Genomic DNA, 9,802 nt, shown 5'->3' on the forward strand with positions numbered 1-9,802 from the left:
CAGTTCCACGACCAGGACGAAAACCACACTGTTCCTCCTGAATCCGAGGTTCGACTATCCGGCGTAGCCTCCTCTCCAGTACACCTGAATAGACCTTACCGGGAAGGCTGAGGAGTGTGATCCCACGATAGTTAGAACACACCCTCCGGTTCCCCTTTTTAAAGAGAGGAACCACCACCCCGGTCTGCCAATCCAGAGGTACTGCCCCCGATGTCCACGCGATGCTGCAGAGTCTTGTCAACCAAGACAGCCCTACAGCATCCAGAGCCTTAAGGAACTCCGGGCGGATCTCATCCACCCCCGGGGCCTTGCCACCGAGGAGCTTTTTAACTACCTCAGCAACCTCAGCCCCAGAAATAGGAGAGCCCACCACAGATTCCTCAGGCACTGCTTCCTCATAGGAAGACGTGTTGGTGGGATTGAGGAGGTCTTCGAAGTATTCCCTCCACCGATCCACAACTTCCGCAGTCGAGGTCAGCAGAACACCATCCGCACCATACACGGTGTTGGCACTGCACTGCTTCCCCTTCCTGAGGCGGTGGATGGTGGTCCAGAATCGCTTCGAAGCCGTCCGGAAGTCGTTTTCCATGGCTTCCCCGAACTCCTCCCATGTCCGAGTTTTTGCCTCCGCGACCGCTGAAGCCGCACACCGCTTGGCCTGTCGGTACCTGTCCGCTGCCTCAGGAGTCCCATGAGCCAAAAGAACCCGATAGGACTCCTTCTTCAGCTTGACGGCATCCCTCACCGCCGGTGTCCACCAACGGGTTCTAGGATTACCGCCACGACAGGCACCAACTACCTTGCGGCCACAGCTCCAATCAGCCGCCTCGACAATAGAGGTGCGGAACATGGTCCACTCGGACTCAATGTCCAGCACCTCCCTCGTGACATGTTCAAAGTTCTTCCGGAGGTGGGAATTGAAACTCTCTCTGACAGGAGACTCTGCCAGACGTTCCCAGCAAACCCTCACAATGCGTTTGGGCCTGCCAGGTCTGTCCGGCATCCTCCCCCACCATCGCAGCCAACTCACCACCAGGTGGTGATCGGTAGAAAGCTCCGCCCCTCTCTTCACCCGAGTGTCCAAAACATGAGGCCGCAAATCCGATGACACAACTACAAAGTCGATCATAGAACTGCGGCCTAGGGTGTCCTGGTGCCAAGTGCACATATGGACACCCTTATGCTTGAACATGGTGTTCGTTATGGACAATCCGTGACGGGCACAAAAGTCCAATAACAAAACACCACTTGGGTTCAGATCCGGGCGGCCATTCTTCCCAATCATGCCTCTCCAGGTTTCACTGTCGTTGCCAATATGAGCGTTGAAGTCCCCCAGTAGAACGAGGGAATCACCCGGGGGAGCACTCTCAAGTACTCCCTCGAGTGAATCCAAAAAGGGTGGGTACTCTGAGCTGCTGTTTGGCGCGTAAGCGCAAACAACAGTCAGGACCCGTCCCCCCACCCGAAGGCGGAGGGAAGCTACCCTCTCGTCCACCGGGTTGAACTCCAACATGCAGGCTCTGAGCCGGGGGGCAACAAGAATTGCCACCCCAGCCCGTCGCCTCTCACTGCTGGCAACGCCAGAGTGGAAGAGAGTCCAGCCCCTCTCGAGAGAACTGGTTCCAGAGCCCTTGCTGTGCGTCGAGGTGAGTCCGACTATATCCAACCGGAACTTCTCTACCTCGCGCACTAGCTCAGGCTCCTTCCCCCCCAGCGAGGTGACGTTCCACGTCCCAAGAGCTAGCTTCTGTAGCCGAGGATCGGACCGCCAAGTGCCCTGCCTTCGGCTACCGCCCAGCTCACATTGCACCCGACCTCTATGGCCCCTGCTATGGGTGGTGAGCCCATTGGAGGGGGGACCCACGTTGCCTCTTCGGGCTGTGCCCGGCCGGGCCCCATGGGGACAGGCCCGGCCACCAGGCGCTCGCCATCGTGCCCCAACTCCGGGCCTGGCTCCGGAGGGGGGCCCCGGTGACCCGCGTCCGGGCGAGGGAAATCTGAGTCTCGGTTCTTGCATTTCCATAGAAGTCTTCGAGCTGCTCTTTGTCTGATCCCTCACCTAGGACCTGTTTGTCTTGGGAGACCCTACCAGGGGGCATGGAAGCCCCCGGACAACATAGCTCCTAGGATCATTGGGACACGCAAACTCCTCTACCACGTTAAGGTGGCAGCTCAGAGAGGAGCAACCGATCTATACCGCCCCAAAAAAAAACAATACAAACAATAATTTCCTAAAATGCATGGCTGGTTGTTTGTCTTTGCTGTTGGGTGAGAAAATTAATGTAAACAATAACTCATATATACAAAAGCACTTGTTCTAGGACCTATTTCGGACATTTTCTGAGAATGTTATCAAAACATGTCCATTACTTACATTGCTAACTATGGGATTACGCAACCGGTTGCAATTTTTGCGTGCGTAGTTTCGATGTGGAAAAATTATAATAAGTGGAATTTATGTAGTCTACTGCAGAGATCCCCAACCACCGGTCCGTGACACGTTTGCTACCGGGCCGCACAGAGACATTAAATAATTTATAACCGATCGCATTTCCTCATACTTAACTTTCGCCAGTCCCACCAGACACACCAATAAGCTTGATCATAGATGTATTATACAACTCCTGATACGAAGTCGCCATTTGCTATATTTGTTACATCTTTGTTACATGGGACAGTGCGCATTAATAAACATATACAATCTAAAGGTGCCAAATCGTAGCCAAAAGCTAGGTTCCGTCTGCAGTCCGCAGCAGGTTGATGACCTAAGATTGGGGCAGATCAGGAACAAAGTGACCATAGTAGTTAAAGTGCATAAGGCAGATGGAGAAGTGCTAAATTGTTGCATATAATAATTGTGCTGAAGTTAGAAAATACACATCTTCTTTGGCCTAGTAAGTTAAAGTGCTGCTACTATTGCACGTAGTCCTATTATACAAGTAGTTAGCAATAACAGATATATTTGCGCATGAAAAATTGGACCAAAAAAAGCTAACATTAATGTATCTACCATGACCACCCCCGAACTGTGAACCATCACTGTAGACACTTTTCACCTTTGATCACTAAATACACTTTAACTGCTGCTGTGACAAGGTCACCTCCATATTTATACTGTTGACTGTCAATCAGAATGTGCAATAATGTAATGTTACTTACTGTGCCTTGTATATACATTTTTATTTTTATTTTTATTTTTATTTTAGCTAAGTACTACTTGTTGAAGGGTGGACTAGCAAAGTAAGATTTTCCTTGTACGGCAAACTGTCTGTTTAACTGTGCATATGACAGTAAACAATCTTGAATCTTGAATCTACGTATGAAATATTCAATCAATCAATCAATCAATGTTTATTTATATAGCCCTAAATCACAAGTGTCTCAAAGGGCTGCACAAGCCACAACGACATCCTCGGTACAAAGCCCACATAAGGGCAAGGAAAAACTCACCCCAGTGGGACGTCGATGTGAATGACTATGAGAAACCTTGGAGAGGACCGCATATGTGGGTAACCCCCCCCCTCTAGGGGAGACCGAAAGCAATGGATGTCGAGTGGGTCTGACATAATATTGTGAGAGTCCAGTCCATAGTGGATCCAACATAATAGTAAGAGTCCAGTCCATAGTGGGGCCAGCAGGACACCATCCCGAGCGGAGACGGGTCAGCAGCGCAGAGATGTTCCCAGCCGATGCACAGGCGAGCGGTCCACCCCGGGTCCCGACTCTGGACAGCCAGCACTTCATCCATGGCCACCGGACCTGTGCCCCCCCACCCTCCACAAGGAAGAGGGGAGCAGAGGAGAAAAGAAAAGAAACGGCAGATCAACTGGTCTAACAGTGGGGCTATTTAAAGGCTAGAGTATACAAATGAGTTTTAAGATGGGACTTAAATGCTTCTACTGAGGTAGCATCTCTAATTGTTACCGGGAGGGCATTCCATAGTACTGGAGCCCGAATAGAAAACGCTCTCTAGCCCGCAGACTTTTTTTGGGCTCTGGGAATCACTAATAAGCCGGAGTTCTTTGAACGTAGATTTCTTGCCGGGACATATGGTACAATGCAATCGACAAGATAGGACGGAGCTAGACCGTGTAGTATTTTATACGTAAGTAGTAAAACCTTAAAGTGACATCTTAAGTGCACAGGAAGCCAGTGCAGGTGAGCCAGTATAGGCGTAATATGATCAAACTTTCTTGTTCTTGTCAAAAGTCTAGCAGCCGCATTTTGTACCAATTGTAGTCTTTTAATGCTAGACATAGGGAGACCCGAAAATAATACGTTACAGTAGTCGAGACGAGACGTAACGAACGCATGAATAATGATCTCAGCGTCGCTAGTGGATAAAATAGAACGAATTTTAGCGATATTACGGAGATGAAAGAAGGCCGTTTTAGTAACACTCTTAATGTGTGATTCAAACGAGAGAGTTGGGTCGAAGATAATACCCAGATTCTTTACTGATTCGTTTTGTGTAAATGTTTGGTTGTCAAATGTTAAGGTGGTATTATTAAATAAATGTCGGTGTTTAGCAGGACCGATAATCAGCATTTCCGTTTTTTTGGCGTTGAGTTGCAAGAAGTTAGCGGACATCCATTGTTTAATTTCATTAAGACACGCCTCCAGCTGACTACAATCCGGCGTGTTGGTCAGCTTTAGGGGCATGTAGAGTTGGGTGTCATCAGCATAACAAGGAAAGCTAACACCGTATTTGCGTATGATGAAATACTAAAGTGTGCAGGGCCAAGAACCGAACCCTGAGGAACTCCGCACGTTACCTTAACATAGTCCGAGGTCACATTTATATGGGAGACGCACGCACTGCATCCTGTCAGTAAGATAAGAGTTAAACCACGACAAAGCTAAATCTGACATACCAATACGTGTTTTGATACGCTCTAATAAAATATTATGATCGACGGTATCGAAAGCAGCGCTAAGATCAAGAAGCAGCAACATAGATGACGCATCAGAATCCATCGTTAGCAGTAGATCATTAGTCATTTTTGCGAGGGCTGTCTCCGTAGAGTGATTTGCCCTGAAACCGGATTGAAAAGGTTCACAGAGATTGTTAGACACTAAGTGTTCATTTAGCTGCTGTGCGACAATTTTTTCGAGGATTTTCGAAATAAAGGGAAGGTGGGACACCGGTCGGTAGTTTACCATGAGGTCAGGATCAAGGTTAGGTCTTTTGAGCAGAGGATGAATAACCGCTTTCTTGAATGCTAGGGGAACAGTGCCAGAGGAAAGTGATAAGTTTATAATATTTAGCACTGATGGACCTAATAATACAAAAAGCTCCTTGATAAGTTTCCCAGGAAGTGGGTCAAGTAAACATGTTGTTTGTTTTATCCCACTTACACGCCGTAATAGTTCCTCTAATGTTATTTCATCAAAAAGAGAGAGACTATTTTGTATTGCAGTATCCGTCGTAGATACAGTTGTATCTGTGTTAATAGAACCCAGTTGTAGCTGGGATGCGTTGTCTTTAATCTCCTTTCTAATGAGTTCAATTTTCTTATTAAAGAAATTCATAAAGTAATCTGCCGAGTGGGTGGAGCTATTGGGAGGAGTCCCTTGTTGGGTTAGCGATGCTACTGTACTAAACAAAAATTTAGGGTCGTTTTTGTTGAGGCGGATGAGATTTGAGCAATATTTAGCTTTAGCTAAGGTAAGCATGCGTTTATACGATATTAAACTATCACTCCATGCTTGATGGAAAACCTCAAGCTTGGTCGCGCGCCATTTGCGTTCCAACTTTCTACATGATAATTTATGAGCTCTGGTTTCTTCTGTAAACCATGGGGTGCGCCTTTTAGGGGCCCTTTTTTGTTTTAGCGATGCTATACTATCAATGGTTTTGCGCAGGGCATTGTCAAAGTTGTTAGTTAGGTTATCAATAGAGCCGACATAATTTGGGAATGGTGCCATTACCGAAGGCAGTAGGTCAGCAAGAGTCATCGTTGTGGCGGCATTAATGTTGCGGCTGCTATAGCAGTTATTATTATTATTAGTTTGTTGACAATGAGTCAGAACTTCGAATTTTATAAGGTAATGATCGGACATTACTTTAGTATACGGGAGTACCATAACTTTGGAGATGGTGACACCCCTGACCAGCACTAGATCTATCGTATTACCGTTGCGATGCGTAGGTTCATTTATTATTTGTGTAAGACCACAGCTATCAATTATAGTCTGGAGCGCCACGCACTGAGGGTCCGATGGGGTATTCATATGGATATTAAAGTCCCCCATTATGATTATATTGTCTGCGTGCGTCATTAGATCAGCAACGAACTCTGAGAATTCATTGATAAAGTCCGAGTAGGGCCCTGGGGGGCGGTAGATAACAGCCATATCGAGAGGCAGCGGTGCGACAGACCTTATAGTAAGCACCTCAAATGATTTGTATTTATTATTTAGGTTAGGGGTAAGGTTAAAGTTGTCATTGTATATTAGTGCGACCCCACCACCCCTTTTAAGGGGACGGGCAATATGCGCATTCGTATCGTTAGGAGGAGATGCCTCATTTAGCGCAAAAAAATCGTCTGGTTTGAGCCAGGTTTCGCTAAGACCAATGACGTTAAGATTGTTGTCTCTAATGACCTCATTAACTAATAACGTTTTGGGAGACAATGATCTTATGTTTAAAAAGCCCATATTATAAGTATTGGGCTGTTTTGACGAGTTTTTGTTTAAATTATCCGTAGTAGCAATATTAATAATGTTGCGTTTATTATACGTAGTGCACTTTAAATAGTTTCGACCATATCTAGGAATTGATACGACGGGAATTTTCAGATTGTTTGCTTGATGCTGCGATCGACTGAACGCATCATGATTTGCCACCTCAGTAGAATGCATATCTACCCTTGACACATTCACAACAGAAAACTCATTATGTGAGTTGTGTGTTATTACACCCGTCCATAAATATTGCAAATAAAAATGGAAATAAAAATCCACAGAAATATACTGGAACTAATGGCAAGTATTTCTAGCTTGATTGGCCCTGCGATGAGGTGGCGACTTGGTGGCTGCCCGAATGCAGCTGAGATAGGCTCCAGCACCCCCCGCGATCCCGAAAGGGACAAGTGGTAGAAAATGGATGGATGGATGGATTATACAGTATATCCATGCTTTTGTCCTTGGATGTGATGTATCACCTATAACCCATCAGATACTAAAGCCAAAAAAACCCTACTACGAGCAAAAACGAGTAAAAAAACAAAAGTCAATGGAGAGCTTTTTTGCAAAGGAAAAAGGCCAGGGGATCCCACTAATTCCACTAATGATTTTTTTCATGCATTCATTTTTCATGCACTTATTTGCTATATTTATCTGCCACACATGGAAGGCCGGTCCGTGAAAAATAATGCCTACATTAAACAGGGACCGGTTTAATGTAGGCATTATTGTTGCCTGATTTTCATTTCATTTCTTCATTTTTGTATTTATCTCCTTCATTGATGTGCATCTTTGATCGATAGACAATGAAACCTCAGAAACTAAACACACATTTACACACCAATGCCTGAGAAGGAGCGGGATGAAAAAAAATCTTATATTTTCCTGCCCCCTTCAACATAATACATAGTCTTATTCAATGGATATCATACAAACCAAACAAATATATCCAAATATAATGAAAACAAACAAAAAAAACACAACAAGTGCAAAACTTCATGAAGTACAAACGGAACAAAAAAAAGTAATATACACCTCATGGGATGATACAAAACAAATAAAAAAACAGACAAAAAAACAAGTAAATGAATAAATATTAAGCAAAATGTAAACACTTATGGCTGTCCATATGATCTTATTGTTCTGTCTTTACATATTTTTTTCAATTGGAATATATTTTTACAGTCTTTTATCTCATTGTAAAGAGAATTCCATAGTTTAACCCCCACCACCGATACATACATATGTTTTAAAGTTGTCCTTGAATACTGATGTTTGAAATGACCTTTTCTTCTATGCCAGTGGTTCTTAACCTGGGTTCGATCGAACCCTAGGGGTTCGCTGGAGCCTCCGCCACGGAGGTACAGACACATCCGACTTATCGTGTAAATAAAAACTTCTGCCTATCAGCGTATTATGTATACCCACAAACAATGTTCCCTCTAATTTTCCATCTGATTCGCAGGTTTTTTGATTGATCGATTGAAACTTTTACTAGCAGACTGCAAAGGAAGAGAACACATTATATGAAACAGTACAGTTTACACAGTACAGTACATATTCCGTACAATTGACCACTAAATGGTCAATTGTAAACATAACACCCGAATAAGTTTTTCAACGTGTTTAAGTCGGGGTCCACGTTAATCAATTCATGGTAATGTGTGTAAGGTGTGTAATTTGTTGTGAGTTCATGCACTGTGTTGGTTTTGTTCTTTGAACAAGGTGATGTTCATGCACGGTTCATTTTGTGCACCAATAAAAAAACATATGACTTTTTCATGAATTTGAAAAAAATATATATACATACTTGCCAACCCTCCCAGATTTTCCGGGAGACTCCCGAAATTCAGCACCTCTCCCGAAAACCTCCCGGGACAAATGATCTCCCGAAAATCTACCGAAATTCAGGCGGACTCAGCAGTCACGTTTTGGTCTACCCTAAAGCAGTTCGTCTGCCGTAAACGGCAATGTTGTGACACTCTTAAACAGGACAATACTGCCATCTAGTGCATTTGATGAAAGCACGTTTGTGCGTGCCACACAGCAATGCATCATCATGTTCAGCATGGTTAGAAAAATAGTGACAGAGAATAGAACAAGGATGGACAATTCAACCCTTAACTCAACAAGTATATGTGTAAATAAATGAACACTGAAATTCAAGTATTTCTTATATATATATATATATATATATATATATATATATATATATATACATACAATAAAAGAAATATATATTTATAGCTAGAATTTACTGAAAGTCAAGTATTTCTTATATATATACATATATATATACATATATATATATATATAATAAAATAAATATATATTTATAGCTAGAATTCACTGAAAGTCAAGTATTTCTTATATATATATATATATATATATATATGAAATACTTGACATATGTGTATGTATATATATATATATATATATATATATATATATATATATATATATATATATATATATATATATATATATATATATATATACATATATATATATATATGTATGTGTGGGGAAAAAAATCACAAGACTATTTCATCTCTACAGGCCTGTTTCAACAAGTGCAGCGAAATTGTAACAGCAGTTACAATTTCGCTGCGCTTGTTGAAACAGGCCTGTAGAGATGAAATAGTCTTGTGATTTTATTTCCCACACATACATATATTGCGCTCTACTACGGTATCGAGCACTATTTTTTGGATAACCTTATTAAGACATATATATATATATATATATATATATATATATATATATATATATATATATATATATGAAATACTTGACTTGGTCAATTCTAGCTGTAAATATACTCCTCCCCTCTTAGCCACGCCCCCAACCACCCCCCCACCTCCCGAAATCGGAGGTCTCAAGGTTGGCAAGTATGTATATATATATTATTTTTCACTAAAGAAGGGTTCGGTGAATGCGCATAGGAAACTGGTGGGGTTCGGTACCTCCAACAAGGTTAAGAACCACTGTTCTACGCTTTTCATTCTCAGAAGTGATGACAAACATTTTTTTGTAAATTTGCTGGTAATGTTTTACTATTAGCCTTAAACATAACACATAATGTCTGTAACTTTACTAGCTCCTGTAGTTTCAA

Source organism: Nerophis lumbriciformis, linkage group LG12 (genome assembly GCF_033978685.3).
Source record: "Nerophis lumbriciformis linkage group LG12, RoL_Nlum_v2.1, whole genome shotgun sequence".
NCBI classification, from domain to species: Eukaryota; Metazoa; Chordata; class Actinopteri; order Syngnathiformes; family Syngnathidae; genus Nerophis; species Nerophis lumbriciformis.